At 44.4% G+C, this 19,791-nt stretch overlaps 2 long non-coding RNA genes and 1 pseudogene across 2 annotated transcripts; 1 reads left to right on the top strand and 2 right to left on the bottom strand.

The window, feature by feature from the left end:
- The first annotated feature begins 3,895 nt into the window (after positions 1-3,895).
- LOC136453925 (uncharacterized) lies at positions 3,896-5,195 on the top strand. Its single transcript, XR_010759091.1, has 3 exons — positions 3,896-4,084; positions 4,168-4,483; positions 4,569-5,195. It is a non-coding gene; the product is annotated as an uncharacterized lncRNA (long non-coding RNA).
- Positions 5,196-10,848: 5,653 nt separating this feature from the next.
- On the bottom strand, positions 10,849-12,053 carry LOC136455523 (uncharacterized protein At4g15970-like; annotated as a pseudogene).
- A 3,636-nt stretch (positions 12,054-15,689) lies between these two features.
- On the bottom strand, positions 15,690-19,490 carry LOC136451028 (uncharacterized). The gene is made up of 3 exons (XR_010758509.1): positions 19,410-19,490; positions 19,300-19,326; positions 15,690-18,173 (listed from the first exon to the last, which is right to left on the bottom strand). It is a non-coding gene; the product is annotated as an uncharacterized lncRNA (long non-coding RNA).
- Between the last annotated feature and the right edge of the window lie 301 nt (positions 19,491-19,791).

Raw genomic sequence — 19,791 nt, 5'->3', positions numbered from 1 at the left:
GCGGTGGCCCTCTCCCCTCCCTCTCTCCCTTAGGCGACGTGGGCGGGGAGGTCGGATCCGGCGGTGGGAAGGCCGGATCCGGTGGCGGGGAAGCCGGATCCGGGAGCAGGCGAGGCGGCGGCAGCACGGGCAACGCAGGCGAGCGGCGGCGGCGGCCCTCTCCCCACGGCAGCGCTCCTCCTCCTTCAGCTATGGTGACAGCGCCGATTTGTCGGTCTTCAACAACAGAGACCCCACGGACTCCTCCATGATGGCTTGCTGAGCTTCAAGTGCGGAGAGCTTGTCCAGGAATTGCTTCATCATGTCCTGAAAGCCCTCGAAACGCTTGGCGAGATCCTCCAGCGACGCCATAATCTGCTGCTCAGACTTCGTCGGCTTCTTTGCAGGCGCCAGCCCAAAACCGATGAATCAGAGGGAGGGAAAAATTTCCAATGAAATCCGCGGGGTATCGAGGCTCTGGATACCAATTGTCACGAACTTGGGTAGCTGGGATAGGAATTTAGGGTAGATTAGCAGGAATTTGGGGAAGGATTTGGAAGCAGCAGAGCTCGGAGGGGAGGAGGACGAAAAGGAGGTTGGGGAACAGAGTTTTCAGTTATTCATTTCATAACCGTTTTGTGTTACAAGGGCGGCATATAAGAAGCAGTGCCCGCACACAACTCTGCGCCGGGCCCCTACGCCTACCTAGGCCAAATCTGGTTACAATCGGCCAATACAACCCAACCAACACCAACTCCAAACGGCTAATGAAACGACCATCAGAATCAACCAGTGTTAATAGAGCTCCTGACATTAAGCTGCAGTTGATCTCGTAGTCCAGGAGATCAGGCTTCATCTTGGATGGAGCTGGCCAACAAGCAGCTCATGTCTAAGTGCTCTTTTCTCTCTTTTCATTCTTTTGGGTCCTCTAGAACTTTTATAGGGTGTCGCTTGTTTTGTCTAAGTGCGGTTAACTGTTTTGTTATCTTTCTTTCGTTAGGCGGTGAGTTGGGAGAGTTTGGTAACCCAAGCAATACCCTCTATTAAGCTTTCAGTAGAAGTTGGACCAATGGTCTAAAAAGCAACTCATGTTGGCGTAGACAGAGATCAGGAGATGTGCCGGAATGGATTGCGAAGCCACAAGTTACTCACTCGTGGGCTAGATTTGTACACGGGCCTTTAAAATTTTGGGTCCCTGTAGGAACGCGTGGAGGAAATCCTAGACCGGCCCGTGGGGGGAAAACCGTTCCGCTCCCGCCCCTTCGGGTCCGCGAGGACCCACCCCGAACACGACCCGTTACCATCCTAATAATATATAAACCCAACCCCCGCCTTATCCGGTCTACCTTAACCGCGCCGTCTTTCTCGTCAAACCAGCCAAAACCCTAACCAGTTAAAAAAAAGCCAAAACCCTAACCTTAGGAGCCATGTCTTCCCTATCTTGGCTCAGCCCGTCGCTGCCACCCCTCGGCAGCGGACGAGGCTGTGGGCGGAGCTTACCGCCGGTCGCTCGACACGACTGGCAGGTTCGCTCACTTGGCGTGCGTGCTCAGGGTCGGGGCGGGAGCGTACCGCACACGCGCCTCGACTTGTCTATCTTGGGCACTAGACCCCGGTGACCCCGACTACCCCGGCGGCCTCTACGACCTCAATGAACCCGCATGGATCTAAATCATCAACAAACGTGAGTTCTCCCGCTGTCTACTACAGGCCACCGCCTCCTTCAAATCTCATGCAAGCCCACCTCCTTCTCGAGTCCTTGCCTCCATGGTTTTCTCCCTCCATGGTTTTCTCCTCGTGACTGCCACACTCTAACTGCAGCAGGTTCGTGTCTCGTTGTTTTTCGATTTTGATCTTATGGTTCTCACATCTCGTATCGCGTAGTTTTAAGTTTGCAGATTCTGTTCTTGTAATCGTCTGTCTTTTACTGTTTGCCACAAACACCTATTTCTCCTGTTTTGAGATACAAAACTAATAATAGTTATTCTCTTCTCTTGTTCATCCGTGCTTCCTTCGGGGTACAACACCTGCTTTTATATAGTTCTGTTGTTGTGTCTTGAGTTGTTTTTTTATTTTTATCTTATGGTTTGCATATCTTGCATCCCATAGTTTTATGGTTTGAGGATTCTGTTTGTGTGGGTCTTTTTTCTCGATTCTAATCTATAGAATCCAAACTGTTTGTACCTTAGTTTTTGCCACGAACACCTGTTTCGCCTGTTTTGGAGTACAAAACTAATATAAAACCTAATGTCTTTCAGTACAAGTTGATTTGATTTTTCCATCTATTTGCCTTGTAGTTATTTTTCAGAAGCAGTTATGTGTGTGACCTAAAGAAAATCATGCCTCTCTAGCCTAATCTCTCTAAAACATTGAAGCACTTGGCTAATCCTAAGGGACAGAACATAGAGTGAAAGAGATGCTGTCTTGGGCAACCACTATTCTTATTTATATGATTATTACACAATTTCAAGAATACCCCTAAGTTTAGACTTGAACCACACCTAGCCACCAGGGCAAAATTATCCAATTTGTCTTTCGTGCATCGGACGACTATACGTGTCCTTCATGAAGTCGCTTTGCCTCGACACAAGCTCTTCGATGACGCCATGTGCGATTTTTTTTTAATTTTAACACTTTTTTGAACTTAATTTTAAATCTAACACTCTCGGGTTTTTTTTTAAACTAACACTTTTGGCCGCGCCGATTGCCCTGGCGCGGCCAAATGCCTGTGCCGCGCCATGCATGGTGGCGCGGCAGAGGACTGACGTGGCGGCGACCAGAAACGTTGGCCGCTGACGTGGCAGGGCTCTGCCATGCCCTGATCCATGGCGTGGCAGAGCCAAATATAACCTCCGCCGCGGCCAGTCCCGCTGGCCGAGCAGCAAAATGGCCTAGGCGTTGCTCCCGCTCCCGACCGTCGCCAAGCACGCCGGTCGCCGCGCCACGAACGGCGGCAGCCCGGGCCTCCATTACCGCCTCCCTCCCTTCCCTTCCATTCCCCGGCCGCTTCCCTCCCTCCTCGTCCTAGTTCAAGGTAATGACGCATATTTTATTTTCGTTTAAATGGTGGATAGGATATTATGAATTAATGGGAGTTAAGGTAAGTAGGAAAATTATGTTTGGGAACTATGGTGAAGATATTAGTATGAGTTTGTCAATGTTAAGGTTAATTATTTAGTTAGAAGTATGTTTGCCATGTATATTTTTGTTGTTATAATTGTTGTTTATAATATTTTAGTTGCATTGCAAATGATTACATTTTACATTAATTTGCGTTGTTTTGATTGGTGTTTAATTGGAACCGTTTTATTAGATGGAAGACATGTTTCGGGAGCAGTTATGGCGAAAACGGGGTCGTCCTAGAGAAATGTACCCCGACGGGTCTAGCAAAGATGCCCCGTCCCTCCTGAACTCCCTGTCTCTAACTGTGACTGTGGTTGTCCGGCCGACGTGTTTCAATCGAGACATCCGGACACAGCGGCTCGTTGCTTCTTCATTTGTATTACTAGGTTACTAATATTTTGTTGAATTTTATTGTGTAGGCCCATGAGAGGTGCTTTTTCTTTCAGTGGATCGACGGTGCAGACAAGTTTGACCCCAGGTACCTCCATTTCGATGATTGGTGGAGAGGGCGACATCCACGAGAGCATTTCGAGCGGTGGGTTCTACCTCCCCCTAACCCCCCTCCAATGACGGCTAAGGAGAAGCACTTAGCCGCAGTTAGACGACTCAAGAAACCTCCTCTGTGCCATTGCGGAGACCGAGCCATGATAAACCCTGACAATACGTTGGAGTTTGTGTGTCCAAACAAGCATGAAGTAAATGCAAAGTGTATGTGTTGAAATGTTGAGCTATATGTGTCATGTACTAATGTCACGTTATTTAGGTGTATTCAATGGTGAAGTGTCGTTTCAAGGAGTGGTTGTATGGTCCTAAGAACAAATGGCACGAAGAACCTCCAAAAGCAAAACAAAAGAAGAAAAAAAGGTTAATTTACAAAGCACCACCAGTCAAGTGTGAATGTGGTATTAATTCTAACTATGGCCTAGTCCCTTCGGAGCTTGGAATAGGCCATTATTGCGGCCATATGGTTGAGTACGAAGAGGTTCGTTATTTTTGTGGTAAACATGAAATCGTATTTTGTTTCTTTTGCTAAGACATATATGATATAATATTTCTTTTGAACAGAGCACTAGGAAATGCAGGTGGGAACGTTACGATGGTCAAGCTATGTTCTTGGATGAACTGAAGAAGAGGCAACTAATTGCAAGAAAGAGGGGATATGGACCTGATTACGTCAACCTATTCGTTAAACATCACAAAGAAAATATGCGTGAGTTTGCTAGACAGCATGATATTTGTAACCCGATCGATGTTGGGCTTAACAAATAGGGATTGGAGAGACGGATGACGTTAGAGGAGGAGAGGGCAAGGAAGGAGGCAAGGGAGGAGACAAGAGTAAAGATGCAGGTCTTGAACGAGCATGTTGCTGCATTATATGCCAGTGAGTGCTTGAACGCCTATTTTTGTTGCCTGATTTTAAATGTAATATAATCACATTGCTAACTGATTGCATTTTATACATGAAGGGACTGGTTATAGCGAGGATCATACCATAGAGGTGGCTCGTGCAAGGTATGAGGAGAAGAAGTTAGATGAGCATAGATCGTGAGCTGATCGCACCGTTCAATCCCCGATTGTGTTGTCTGATGAGGGGGACGAGGATGAGGACAACACTGGCAGACTTAGTGAGCTAATTGCTCTAGCAGAGGCGGGCTTGCAGGCGGTGGAGGATGAGGACGACACTGGCAGACTGAGCGAGCTCATCGCTCTAGCAGAGGCGGGCTTACAGGTGAAGGAGGATGAGGACGACGCTGGCAGACTGAGTGACCTCATCGCTCTAGTAGAGGTGGGCTTATAGGCGGAGGAGGATGACGACGCGTTCTTCACTCAGGCCGCAGCGGCCGCAGATGAAGCGGAGGCCGCTTACTATAGGCGACAGGCAGGTCAGAGCAACGCAGGTGAGCCTAGCCACAGCAACAGGGTTGTGGTTGAGGATTGGTACTCAGACGATGAGTTGCTTACTCAGTATGTTTCTGACTGAGGGTTTTTGATTGCGCCGTCTGTTAGTTCCATGCTTTATTAATGATCAATGTAGCCATGTAGTAGAAATTCTATTGTGTTGTCTTATATTCCATTTGAACTACTGATGTATTGTGCCCATGTATCATGTACTTGGATTACCCATGATCAATCTTAAGTGATCACATCTGTTTGTATCATGCGTTAAAAATTTCTAAAACAAACATAATCATTTGTCGCGCCATAGCCCACGGTGCGTCTGTGCTGTACAAAAGTACAAAATTACAAGCGGAGGTGGGCTTACAGGCGGAGGTGCTATACAAAACTACAAGTGTTGTACAAAATGAACATGAAGCAAATAAATGGACGATAAGTTGCCATACAACATTTTCATTGGTTTATGAGTCTACAAGTTTTCGACGATAATATTCGTTCGACATAAGTTCGACATAATGAACTAAGTCCCACGACGTAATGAACCTCATCGTCCGGTACAAGAAGGGGGTCGTCGTACTCCACATCAAGAAGGGGGATCAGCTGGTGAGGCTTGGGAGGGGCCATCCTGTTACAAAATGATAAACAAAGGGTTGGAGTATTCAAATTAACAATTTTCAGATTAACATTATGTAGCATTGCAAAATTTGAACTACTTGTTATGCAATTCGAACACAATATGAAATCACCTGCCGTCTTCTATGCCGGCTAGCCTTGTGGCTAGATTGTTTGCAAACAGAGCAAAGATTCCTGCCACGGGTCTCGTTGAAGTCTCCCCCGCCGTACATGTCTTCGCCGTACCCTCTCATAGCGTCCATGCCCCCCTTCAGTCGCTTCTTCTTCCTCCTACCCTTCCCTACCTTCATTAGATCCGGATGCGGCACGTAGTCATAACCATTATAAGGTGGCCACTGTGTTGGGTCAAGGTATGGCTCGAAGCTCATCTCTCAAATACTAACGGTGTTCGAACGGAGATACAAGGGTGACATATATGGCAGATCCTCATAGTTGTACCCGTGAACCCTGTAGGTCGTGATCATATGAGAGCAAGGGGCATGCATGATCTGAGGGACGTTGCAACTACACTCTACCTTTTCAAGATCAACTCGGTAGTTTCGTCCACCATAACGTTCGCCGCCCAGGCTTGTGCCACCCTTGCCCCGTACACTAAAGATATGGCGGCAGGGTCCATACGGCTCGGCGGTGTGCTGCTTGGCCAATTCCTCGGCCTCCTTCAAATGTTCAGCTCCGACCTTCCAAAACACCCCTGCTTAGCTATATTCATCTGCGCAAGCTCCCACCTCTTCACAAAATATTTGTTGCACTTATGAAAGGAGAACTCAACAATTCCAGACACAGGCAACGATCGAACTCCGGTGAATACACGGTTGAAGGACTCCGAAGAGTTAGTGGTCATGATGCCATACCTGAAACCCCCCTCGTCATATGCTAACGCCCACTTAGCCTTATGTTCCATCTGTGCCTCTAACCAGGCCTTTCCCGCTACATTTAACATCTTGTCTAGTTCTCTCTTTGTCTCCTTGAACTGGTGCTCTGTACGTACACAACATAGAGCCTTTACCTTGTCACATACCTCTTGCTTCCGCTGACGCTGCTAGAAATTAGCGGCAAAGTGTCTCATGCACCATCTATGTACTAGAGGCGGGAACCCATCTATATGCTCAACTGCAGCATTAAGAAGCCCTGCGTGATGGTCGGAGATCAAACGCGAGTTGGACCAAGCACTTGCATACGTAGAAGCCGTATGAACCATGACCACGATTCATTGTTCTCTCCCTCTGCCAAAGCAAATGCCACGGGTACTATCTAGTCCTCAGAATCAACAGCAGCAGCCATCATCAAGGTGCCCCTATACTTTTCTGTCAGGAAAGTGCCATCAACAAGTACGACTGGCCGACAAAATTGGAATGCATGTTCTGTTTGCGCAAACGACCAGAACACATGATAGAGGACATGCCTCAATGGGTCCCAAAAAAACATCCCTCCGGTGTCCACAAACCATTTCAAGCCAGGGTTGTAATAATGCATTGCACATAAGATGCGGGGCACCCTGTTGTACGCTTCCTCTCAAGTACCCCATCGAATCGCCAGAGCAATTTGCTTAGCACGCCAAGCCTTTTCGTACGTCACATCGTACCTAACAAATTCAGATATGGACTGTTGTAAAGAAGACACCGAGATGTCGTTGTTGTCATCAACGAGCCCCAATATACGACGGGCAAGGTAACGTGCAGTGAGCTGCTGATGATTTTTCCTCCCCCCTATTGTCTAGGCAAGTGTGGGGTTCAACAACTTTAGTTATCCTCCACTTGCCATCACTCTGTCTCCTACGTGCATTTAACCTCCACAGACAACCGTTTTTGCATATCAAGTGGTACCTCAACTCCTGGTCCGAATGAGTGACGGTGTACGGTCTATGGTGGTACACAGCATAGTCCTGAAGGAAGAGTTTCATCTCTGACATTGTGTTGAATATCGTCCCCTTCCTAAGGGTTTCTGTCTCATGATTATACAATGAATTCCTACACATCTAGAGACCGGTATCACAAACTGCCATATTCATCATGCTGACATCCCTATAGTTCGGAACGCCCCTGAAAGGTACTTTCTTGGACCTTAGTTGCTCAAGCTCAGTCGCTGTGTAAGGTGGTGGTGGAACATACTGCTGCGCTTCGCTAATTCTGGCCCATGAATCATAGGGGATATCATCTGCAGCCAAATCTGTGACTAGTCTACCCTGAGCATGGACACCTTGCAAAACCTCAGTTGGTACTAGTAATGGCATAGTATGTACCGGTACTGGCATGACATCGGCTGTTGTTGCCATAGCATCTGTACCTCCTTGGTCATCATCAGAATCGTCTGAATCACTGCTAACTACATCACCGATCCTGTCCTCCTCCTCCTGCTCCTCCTCTTCCCGTTCGAACTCATTCACATTGAAGTCATTGCTTATACAGCCTACTGCAGTTGAATGAAACTGCTCCTGCGTCAACTGACCGTCCAAATCCATGTTATCCGGAGATGCTTCCCCTTCGACCCCTAATTGTTTTTCATTGCCTCCAAAACCATCACTGGATGGGCCGTCCTGAACACCATGCATCCTGTACCCATTCTCCACCACCACCTCAGCCATGAGCACATTGGAACCTTGGAGAACCCTAGTGTAGCGGGACCAGTGAGCAGGGTCGCGCAAGGGCATGAGGACATAGTGTGCCCTAGTCTTCCCAGTATCAAACCTCCCCTTTAGTGTGAAATCACCGTCAAACTTTATATTCAAACGGACACAAAGGTCGTTGAAGCTAGGAGGTTCATCAAACCATTCCAATTCTTCTTCCATATCCTCAAACATACCATCCTCTCTCCTAACACTTCCTTCGTACAAAACTCTAACACAACAATCCATCTGCAGAAGCATTTCAAGAAACTTCATTAAGTCATTGAAATCATCGTACGTAATGTCCATACTAACATTAATATATTTTCTAACTATAACTATACTAACTAATCAAATATTAACATCTGTACAAGGCATACTATAACTGTACTAACTAAACTACCTAACTTTACTATATATACTAACGTATTATATTACGTATACTAACTAAACTATCTAACTTTACTAACTATACTAACTATACTTTAATAATTTTACTAACTTTATTAATTGTGCTAACTATATTAGTGGAGTACCTCGTTGCAGCGCGTAAGACCGGGCCGGGAGGCGCGGGCGCAGGGCAGCCGCCGTGCGTGATCGGAGGTTCTGGCCGGAGGGGGAGGCGCGCCGGCGTGCGGGCGCGGCGGCCGCACCCAGCAACCGATGGCCTGGCTGCCTGGCTGGCGCGGGCGAGTGGACGCGTCTGGCTTGCTGGCACGGGCGGGCTGGCTGGCGTGGGCGGACGCAGCCGCGGCAGACGACGTGCATGGCGGCAGGCAGGTGCGGGCGAAGGCGGGCGCGGCGGACAGCCTTGCTGCGCTGCTCGGAGAATGGAGACTGCTCGGGCAGAGGGCCGCGGCGGAGGTTATATTTGGCTCTGCCGCGCCATGAAGTCGCTTTGCCTTGACACATGCTCTTCGATGACGCCATGTGCCGCCCTGAGATCCTCCCTAGGTTTCGAGGCCCAAATCTAAAACCACCATGCCTGCGGTTTTGAGGCCGAAATCAGCATGGCCTGCAAGCCGCATAGGTACTATGCAAAACCTTCAACGTCAACGCGTGTCCTCCATGTTCTCAATCTAGCGGTTCACCAAGTGTTCGCAACACCTTGCCTTGACTTGATCCAACAGTGGTTTAGACTCCAGTCATGCTGTCTTCATCACCATCTTGCATGTACTCTTGCTTATTGACGTGTCCAATGCAAGTGTTGGCCGTCCACGATCCATCCTCCGGCCCTTGATCCCTAGGCTTCGCACGTTTTTCTCTGTAGTTGCAAGATTACAAGTGTGGAAGTTCATATACTCCATAGCTCATCACTATTGCCTTACAAGTTTGCGTCGATCAAATTATATCCTCTTGAAATCCCCACTTTAGAGCATCTCCAAGAGTATCCAAAAGAGTCTTCCAATCCAGGAATTTGGCAAAATTGAAAAAACTCGTCTCCAACAACTCTCAAACCCACCTCTCAATCTTTTGGCACTTGGAAAAAAACTACACCCACGCTCATAAAGTTACGCGCGCGTATCGTCGTGCCAATCCGGAGGTGGAAAGACGTGGGGAAGAAAAAAAAGTAAGACAGGGTTCCTGATGCAAATTTACATGAGAGAAATAAAGTACAAAGGTGGTTAGTGTGATTTAGAAATAGTTTTGGATTCCTGATGTAAAATTACATTCTATCTCTTTAGCGCGAGATTTTGAAAACTGTTGGAGTTGTAGCTTTTTTATGTCTCTCGATATATTTTGCAAAGGTTGGAAAAACTATTTTTTGGAGTATTTTTTTTAGATACTATTGGAGATGCTCTTAGGGCTCCTTTGGAACGCAAGAATTTCATATGATTTGTACAGGATTTTCACATGAATCAAATCATTTTTTTATAAGTCAATGGGAGGGGAGAGGGTCCCCCACCTAGGTCTCATTACATTGGTCGGCTCTGAAAGCCATAGTTTGAAACATTACTGGGTTTAGGCATTCCTCGGGGCACACATCGCGCTGCCTGATGAAACTGAAAGTAACTAAACATAACATAACATAGGGAGCGTAGGTTGTTACATTGCACTTGAAAGGATTGAGCATTGCACTTGAAAGGATTGAGCACCATGTTGTTGCGATGTGTCTATCGTCAGGTTTTAGCCTCGCTCCCCAAATATATGCTTCCAATTTGCAGGCTGAAAGGGCACCCGTGAGAGTCATTTGTTCCTTTCTGATAGCAATGGTGCTGCGCCATTTCCAAATATGCCATGAGCAGAGCAGCACGAAGGAGCCAACGTGTTTCTGTGGGATGTGGTCTGGGCATTGGATCTCTTTTAACCTTGCGATAGGCCAATCTTCGTTAGTTGTAATGCCGACTGCATTCCAAAACTGTTGTGCATTGGTGCAGCCGAAAATGATGTGTGCTGTGACTTCAGGGCCTTCATTGCAGAGGTTTCATTGTCAACTATTCTTTTCTTCACCAAATTCAGTAATTCACCTTGCACTGAATTCTGCTCTGGGATAGGAGCCATGCAAAGAACTTTACACGCAGGTCATTTTCACAGGTAAAACGCAGAAACAAGAAAGTTTGCTTTGTTCCAAAAGGGCCTTACAATGAAACCCATACCCATCGATCGATAACAATTCACACGTTCCAACCTATTGTCTTCCAGCACCTAGCCGGGGGCGTCCACTTGAAATCCCCCTTCTTCCTCTCCTCCTGCGTCAGCCTCGTGTAGTTCCTCCAATCCACGGCAGCATCCTTGAGGTCGAGCACCTTGTTTGCCAGCCCGATGCAGCAGTTGGCGTGCATGGTACAGGCTCTGTTCAGGTTGGCGTGGTACTCGCAGAACCCGCTGAAGTACACCGTCTCGACGGCCTCGATCCTCGCCTGCAGCTTGGTGATGAGCTCGTGCTTGATCTCGTTGAACATCCCCTGCTCGCTACCGCCGGGGAGCCTCGCTCTCGCCGCCCGCCAGTACCTGAGCATCTCGATGCTCCGGTTCGTCGACCTCATGTAGTAGAGCCCCGTGTTGAGCGTGTTGTTCAGGAGAGCAAACGCGTCCCTGAAGTAGTCCGTCGACAAGCTCATGTCGGCGTAGACGGAGATGTGGTGGAACGGGTTGCGAAGTCATATCATGTCGGCGTCCTGCAGTGCAGCAAGCGGCGGCAGGCCGAAGCAAAGCTGATGAGAACGAAGCTAGCTAATAAATGGTAGCTAGGTTAGGTCAAATGAGCTAGTAAGCGCGCGCGATCGACGCGAGGCTTAGGAGATCGATCATCTTGCCGTGAAGAGGAAGCTGTAGCCGAGCTCGAGGATGCGCTGCTGGAAAGAGAGCTTGAGCCACACCAGCTCCAGGAATTCCTTTGTCATGAACCTGTTGGCCGAGCTCAGGTTCGCCGTTGACTTATTCACCTCAAGGAGGTAGCAGTGAGGGTGAACGGCCTTGCAGCGGCCGAACCCGCCGGCGTCGATGGCGATGACCAGGACGTGGTTGAGGAAGTGCTCTATATATGTCCTCGCCGTTCTTGAAGCTCTCACGGTAGATGTCCAGCAGTGAGCCGGGCTGCGCCCATGCCTCGTTCACCAACGTGAGTATCACCGTCCTGTCCTCCATGGCCACTCTCGGCAGAAGCTCAGCTATATTGATCATGAGTAGTAGTGTTGTTGCTCTCCTGAGCCCGCGGGCCAGCCGACTGCCGGGTTCCACTGCTTCCCCAGCTCATGGAGATGCTTGACAAGCCGTCGCCGAGCCGGTCGGACGCCAGGAAGAAGAGAAGGGCTGTGGGCAGAGCAGCGCCGATGAGGAAGGACACCAGGTGGCTGCTGTCCTTGCCTCCAAGCCCCATGTTGGTTGTTGCGTCTCCGAATTCAAACTGCAACGACAACGCTAGTCATGTTCTATAAGGCTGCGCTAGTTAGTACCCAGGGTACTGATTATTATTCAGTACCCGAGGCCATCCCCACGCCTGCAGATGACGCACGATCGCCCGTGGCCCGCCTAAGCGATGCTCGTTGATTTTTTTTTTCATGGCTGTTGCCTACTTACGCCTGTGTTTCTGGCCTTTTTTTGTTTGTTTTTTTGTCCTTTGTGTGTTTCTGACCTGTTTTTTTTTTGTCGGACGTTTTTTTTTTTTTGGGTCCGTTGTGCGTTTCTAGCTGATTTTTTTTTTGTTCTTTTCGTGTACATGGACATAATTCGGTTATGTGGTCATTTTTTTCTGCTAGGCCTCCATGGATGCATATATTTGGCCGTTAATTTCTTTCTACACTGGGTTCCTTCTTTCTACACTAGGTTCCTTGTGATGAATTACTTCTCAACAATGATAATTCATTATCTAAACTATAAATATTATTTTAATTTTACTAAGAATTGTGAATCGGTCCCAGGAGACAATGTTCTCGTAATATTTTACAATAGTACATGATGCTAATCACAAATAGTACCATTTCGTTCGTTATCATAGTTACAAAGATGATGCACAGACATCCATTTGTTTTTGTAGAACTGCAATGATGACGCACAGACATCCAAGTCTTTCATTCTGATGAACTGAAATCTGCATCATTGAGAGCTTTGGATGTCATTTGTAGAATGCAGCAATGCAACACAGCTTTTCTGGATGATGGCCTGTTATCATGTATATTTTCCTATCTGATTATATTATATGTCCCCATTCAGCAAACACTTGGGATGCTGCTAACATTGACCTTCATTTGCATAGCACCCAGACCCGACTTGTTAACACATCAATTAAGTACACAAGCACTATGACAGTCGCTTCTTAAAACACCTGCAATATAAGATACATGTATAAAATTCATGAAGTAATTGATTGCCTATCTCAGAGACAAATTCAATAGTCAATAAAAGCTAAGAAAATATTAGCTTGTATTTCTTTAATTTTTTTCCATTGCTAATTTGATCTGCTTGTGCTGAAAAAGCTAGGGAGCCATAGAAACCTCAAATATTTGCGGCCAAACTAGCCTAGTCACAGATATTGTTATGTGTGGCCAGATAAGACTTCCATTATATTTAATCTAGCATAGAATTAGATTAATTATTGATAATGAATATGTACATGCAAAAACCTCTCTATCTTACGTAATGAAGTGAGTGAACCATAAAAGCCTCAATTGTTTGCAATTATGATCAAACATTTGCACTTCACAGAACTTGATCTAAAGCAAGGCATTTTTCTTGTAATAGAACATGCACATATTCTAGTACGACACCAGCCTTAGCGTTACACTGAACCTCTAGCAGAACAAGGGAAACAGAGCTCATGAAATCTAACTAGTACTTCATCCCAAATTATATGACATTTTGGCATTTCTAGATTCATAGCTTTTGCTATGTATCTACACATAATATATATCTAGGTGCGTAGCAAAATTTATGAATCTAGAAAAGCGAAAACGTCTTATAATTTGGAATGGAGGAAGTACTAATTAGTAGCAGGAAACTTAGGAGGCATCCATGCTATATGTAAAACATGATGCTGAAAATGGCATGTGTGATATCATGGTGTCTTAGGTGGATCATCTTGGTTCTTACTCTGTTTTGTATATCCTTTGTGACATTGATGCCACACTAAACAGCTCACCACCAATTATTATTATCATTTCATTGGCTACCCAAGTGAGTACTAGTTCAAGTAAGCTGCCTAGATTTATTAGCAAAAAGAATCCATACATGCACTGTATGGTATGCATATGTACCATGCTGAATTGTTGGAAAGAAGGCGCCTATGTTGGATCACAGTTCCAGATATTATAAGGCTTATACTGCCGTGACATATCAAGTAGTACTACTCCTAGTGTTACTAATGGTTATAGCTTCTTACCTTTCAGTTTTGGTATGCAAAAGATGAACAAATGGCTCTCTGATTCACACATAGACCCATATAAATTGCATTAGGGAATCACTTCCAAGTGCTGCTGGCACCATGGTACTTCTTAGGTCATTGTCATGCAGAGAACGCAAAATAGCAACTTAAGGTTGTTACATTTTCTTAATGGTGAATATAGTGATGCAGACAAGCGGGAGAAAGTGTTCTAATTCCCACATTCGCAAGTTTTCAGTGAAAAGTGCCATCAGAGGATTTGGATCATCATGCATGTAAACATCTGCTAACCTGCATAATTTGTCATAGAAAAATTAAAGAGTATGTCAGAAAGGCTTATGAATCTGTGAGTATGATGAATGGAGAAAATTAGTAAAGATGCAAAGAGAGTGCAAGCATAAAATGGAATAGTTTCACTTGATCCAACTTTAGGGTATGACAGAACTCTGAAGTGTGCACTCCAAAGCAACATGAAATGCTTTGCCACCCATCGAGCAAACAAAATATCATGCTGAAAAGGAAATGGTAAGCAGAGGAAGTTTACCATTAGGAAACTACTCCTAGACTCCTGACTCTGACAAGAATCAAAAGAAATTCATTGCAATAAGAATAATATATATTGCAATATAGCTTCAAATATGAGATTACATCCAGACAAACATTATTTATATAAGCTGAGAGTTCACGTATAAAGCAAATTATCATATAAAATTTTCATGATATGACATTTGAATATTGCATTGTGTAGCTGATTAGGTCTTAGCAACAAACATTTAGTTCTTCTGAGATGAAAAAAATACGGATATATTCCTTAAGCTAAGAAGATTCAGTTCAGTTGCAGGGAACTATGGTTAAGAAAAATAATTTATGCTTGTTCACCAGAAACTTGATCTAACTAACACAAGAAGAGGCGATACCTATCGGCTATAGCGCATAATGACACACCACACTAATTGATTAGGTAATTTTTCAAATGTGAAAATATGTGTTCTACCAAAAACAATTACTAGTAGGAATCAAATGCACGATAGTTTCTTAGGTGAATATCTCCTTAGGTGTGATTCATTATTACGACCACTTCAGCAAGCTCATAAGTACATAAGACCGCAAATACAGTGACAAGATCAAAATAGTCTCCTTAGGTGTAATTCATTATTAGAGACCACTTCAGCAAGCTCATTATTACCTTATTAGGTGTAATTCATTATTAGCGATCACTTCAGCAAGCTCATTATTACCTTATCCTTGCAGTTTGGTTAGGAGTCATGAGATAATTCATAACAGAATGGCTGGTTCCAAAAAGAAAATGGAAAAAATGACACTGATTCCAACAATAATGGTCCACGCAGTGCTTGAATGAATGAAATGTTTTGTTGAGTCCATGAGATAATTCTGCAATGGATATAGTGAGTACTGGTAAGAAAAAAAAACATGTATCATACATTTTAATGTATATTTACAGTATGTGTGAAAAATATCGCTATCTTCCAGATGAAAGGAGTGAGGGGAAGGAAAGCAAGAACAACCATGACTATAATGCAGAGGGCAGCCAAGCTAGTTGATTCTCACCTGGCTGCAATGACAGGATCTTGGAGTTGCAGGTAGATGACTACAGCTCAAACCAAAGCATGCTTTCCATGCCAAATATTCAGCAGGGTGATAAAAAAATCCAATGTTCAGTATAAGGAGTCCTAATATACGGACAAAATAAGGTATATGATTCAATTTTTATTGGTGCTAGGTGCAGAAAGTTTCAGGCCCATGCACTAAAACATCTCTCCTGATTTCTCCAATGAAGCAAATTATCACTCTGTATTTAACATTTTAATTTATTCTAAGATTCCATAAGCCATGTCAATCTAGCCGATGCCATTCCATATACGAAATCATATTGACCATGTATGAAGGGATCTATCATTAACAGTACTAACTTTTTCTGCCTGTTGACTTTGTTTCATTACTAATTAATGCAGCTACTTTAGTTGCAAATTATTGCATTGTACTTCAAGGTAAATAAGACAAATAGTGCAAATTCAATTCAAAAGGAAAATTGTTACCTAGGTAGAAATGAAATGACTCATTTTTCATAAGGAGGAAGAGCCATAATCTGCTATGAAAAGTGGAGCTGTTCTCAGAGGTAGAATACAGGTGCGGTCTTTACTTTTTTTGAGTGCACTGTATGATTTTGTTTCATTACTAATGCAGCTAGTTTAGTTGTTCAATTCAAAAGGGAAATTGTTACCTAGGTAGAAATCAAAATATAGAGCCATAATATTGAACGAAGTGAACAGGAAAGGAGTAAAAATTTTCTATTTCATGAAGAGGAAATACTTGGAGATGTTTACTTAACTAAGAAAGATTAGTGAACTGGATCATCAAATAAGAAGCAAATCACTGTTGTGAGTATCTACAGCTCTTTATTCTGAACACACAAAAAAATAGAGATCAGGATATTAGGATTGAGTGTTCCTACTGAAACATATTTCATATTTGAACTAAAGCATTCTCAAGTGGGCAATAGGTAGAAGATAAAAACAACAATATGAGTAGCAGTTTATTAGATTAAACAAGCAAAAAAAGATTAGTGAAACAGGACAGGAGATCAGGTCTCACAAATGTTGACTGAAAGTAAAAAAAAGGGGTAATAATAAGCACAGCTAAACTGAAAAGAAAAATGCAGAAGAAAGGTCTGGCTCCTTGTCAATCCTCACTATACAACCTGTAGTAATCTGTGAACTATAAATATAAATAAGGTATCTCTAAGTAAGCTAAACAATCTGCAGGCTCATTTCATGCAACAAGGAAAAAGACAGAGAACAGAAGAACCAAGGGAAGCAGGGCAATTTGCAGATGGTACAAAAAAAACTAAACATCAACATCATCCAAATTAAGGGAATATTTTAGGACCAAACTAACATGATCCAACAATGAGAGCACCTGAAATCACACCTTTTTTCATGAATCGATAGCAAATAACAAGTTCTCCACAACAAGCGGTCAAGATCCGGCTCAACGTCCAAAATTGTCCGCAACCAAAGAATAGAGCTCGCGCAGGACCACATCAGCAATAGGACAGGAGAAGGCATAGCAGATAATGCTCATGGCCACCTCACAACAATTGAAACGAGGAAAAATATTTTTGGAGGAAAATTATTTTTGGAACAAAGAAATTGATAATAGATGCAGAAAACAATTAGTGCTCGCGAAAACGAACGATTATAGTTAAGGACAAATTATTCATAATGATTTGGGGAAGGGACATAGGAAATATGAACAGTGATTTCAACAATGAGATGTGATGGTTAAAATTCATCATGACTACAAATATTGGTGCTGCAAATAGGTTATATGGTTGCAACAGTACAAAGAGCTTTGGTGCGAACAAATGATTCTCAGAGCACAAAACTTAATTTTTACTCTTGTCACTCATCAGAATGCAGAAAACTAAGAAAAAAAATTAGAAAAATCTACTAGATATATTTGAGTACCTACACTCAAAACAGGGTAGCATAAAATGCAAATAAGTAGCAGAGACGACATTGCCAAGTTTTCTTTAACATATTTATGTTCACAAACATTGACCATAGACTCAGTCACTTGAATTTCCTCTAACTAGATTCTCCTTAACTGAAACCTAAACTTAATAGTGCAACAAAAGAAGCATAAACATAGACAAAACTAGCACGCCATCTGAACTGGTCCCTCTGGAACCTGAACAATAGACTGAACTGAAGCCAGTTCGACAATAGACTGAACTGATCCCCCTGAAAATTCATAGACTAAACTGATCTTAAACTACCAACTGAATCGAACATGAATATGAGTAGCAGTATACTGAACTGAATAGCAGTACACTAACAAAAGCAACAGAAGCATTAACTATTTGATGTCCGAGAATAGTGCAACAAGAGCAGCAGACAAGCGCACTGATCTGATACATTTCCAACAATAGTGAGCTTACGTTGTTATGAAATGCAACTGTGTTTTGATATATGAAATATTAATCCGTTGTTCAATATATTAGTTACTTAAGTTGTAAAGTGGGTTTTAATGAGTGCTGTAGGTGGATGTTTTGATGGGGAGTAGATGGAGGAGGCTGCTTTGATGGCAAGCGCCCGTGATCTGCACTGATAAAAATATGATAAATAACACTGATGAAACTATTAGCTCTAACCAGTAAGCATATATAATTAATAAATATTCAGAATAAATCAGATTTTGAACACAGGATGGAGATCTCTGGGATCTGACATAGATCATAGGCAAGTAGAATTTATAGATGTGTACACAAGAAGGAAATTAATTTGATACTGCAATCTCTAACGAAACTGAAATATGAATCAACAGCATGTCCAAACGAGCAAAGCAAATAAAACAAAAGGGAAGACAACCTGGGGACTGGATGCCATTGTGGTGGTGGGGGAAGCCAGTGATACAGCCAGACGATGGGAATCAGCTGCTCTGCAGGCCTACTGCGCCTGATCCGTCGCTATCGTGGGGACAAAGGCTAAAGTCGTCAAACATCGGGAAGCAGGACGGGGCGGAGGAGCGCTGCGGAGGGGCCCTGCGGATAAAGCACCGCCGCCGCCTCCAGTGGAGGAGATGGATGGAGGGAGGAGGACAAGGAGGAGGATCGAGGTCGGAGTGGGTGGAGCTGTATGGTACCGCCAGTTGCGGAGGGGGCGGAGGGCGCCCTCACCGAAGCCACATCCGCTGAGCAGAGAAGGAACTGGCGCTGCCCACGATTGGAAAAAAAGGAACACTCCACGACCGAAAAAAAGGGTGAAATGAAAAAAAGCGGAGGAAAAAACCAATGGGGGAGGGGACGTGGGGCGCCGGGATCGCGGCAAAAGGAAGGCGGGGGAGGTCACGCTTGGGTTGGGTGGCTTGGGTACTGAATATTATTCAGGTAAACATACGAACTTCCATGATAAAAGTTGAGGCAGATGTTTTCTATATTAGTAGATATTAAAGACAAGCTTCTTAAAGTGATTTCTTCAAATCTATGACAAAGTACATTCTAAAGCATAAAACATGAGACCAATCAAACCAATTAACAGCAAGTGTCCCTAAACGTAGTTTAAAAATGACATAAAAAGACTACTGAGATTCGTAAGACATCACATGTTGCGCATACAACCAAATCATTTGAGGTTTGGAAGTAATAAAATACCAGAGATAAAAAAAAGGTAGCTAGTTAACATAAACTAAATAATAAGCAAGAAAAAAAATCAATGATGTCAATTACCTCTGGCTGAGGAACAGATTGTCCCACCTGTGGCAAGAAACCACCATTTTAGAGTTCCATATTTAATAGTTTTTATATTCAGAAAGATGAGTCCGTTAAAGGAAGAATACCTCTATGTATACCCCGGTCAGCAAATACTCATGTGTTGTTGGAGAATTTATCCGTGCAGCCTTCCTCCTAATTGACGTACGGCCAAGGTTCGAAAAAACGCAATTAAACTTCGTTTAATCGAGATTAAACGATAAACGGAGGCCCAACGTCTCGTTTAGGGCCTAGGCGCCCAATTAAACGCTGGGCGCGCCTAGACGCTGCGTCTACGCGCTAGGCGGCGTGTAGGCAGCGCGGACGCGTGAAAAATCGGCGCTAGGCGTCGCTGGGCGGGTGGGCAGCGGCCGCGCGCGCACGGAAAATGTGAGCAGGAGAGGGCGCGCTCACGCGGGAAAAAAGCGCAGGCTGCGGGTGGGCTGCGCGCGAAAACAGAGCAGGCGGGAG

This window comes from Miscanthus floridulus, chromosome 5, assembly GCF_019320115.1.
Source record: "Miscanthus floridulus cultivar M001 chromosome 5, ASM1932011v1, whole genome shotgun sequence".
Lineage (NCBI taxonomy): Eukaryota > Viridiplantae > Streptophyta > Magnoliopsida > Poales > Poaceae > Miscanthus > Miscanthus floridulus.
Note: the sequence above shows the minus strand (reverse complement) of the source record. Positions and strands in the feature narration are given on the sequence as shown.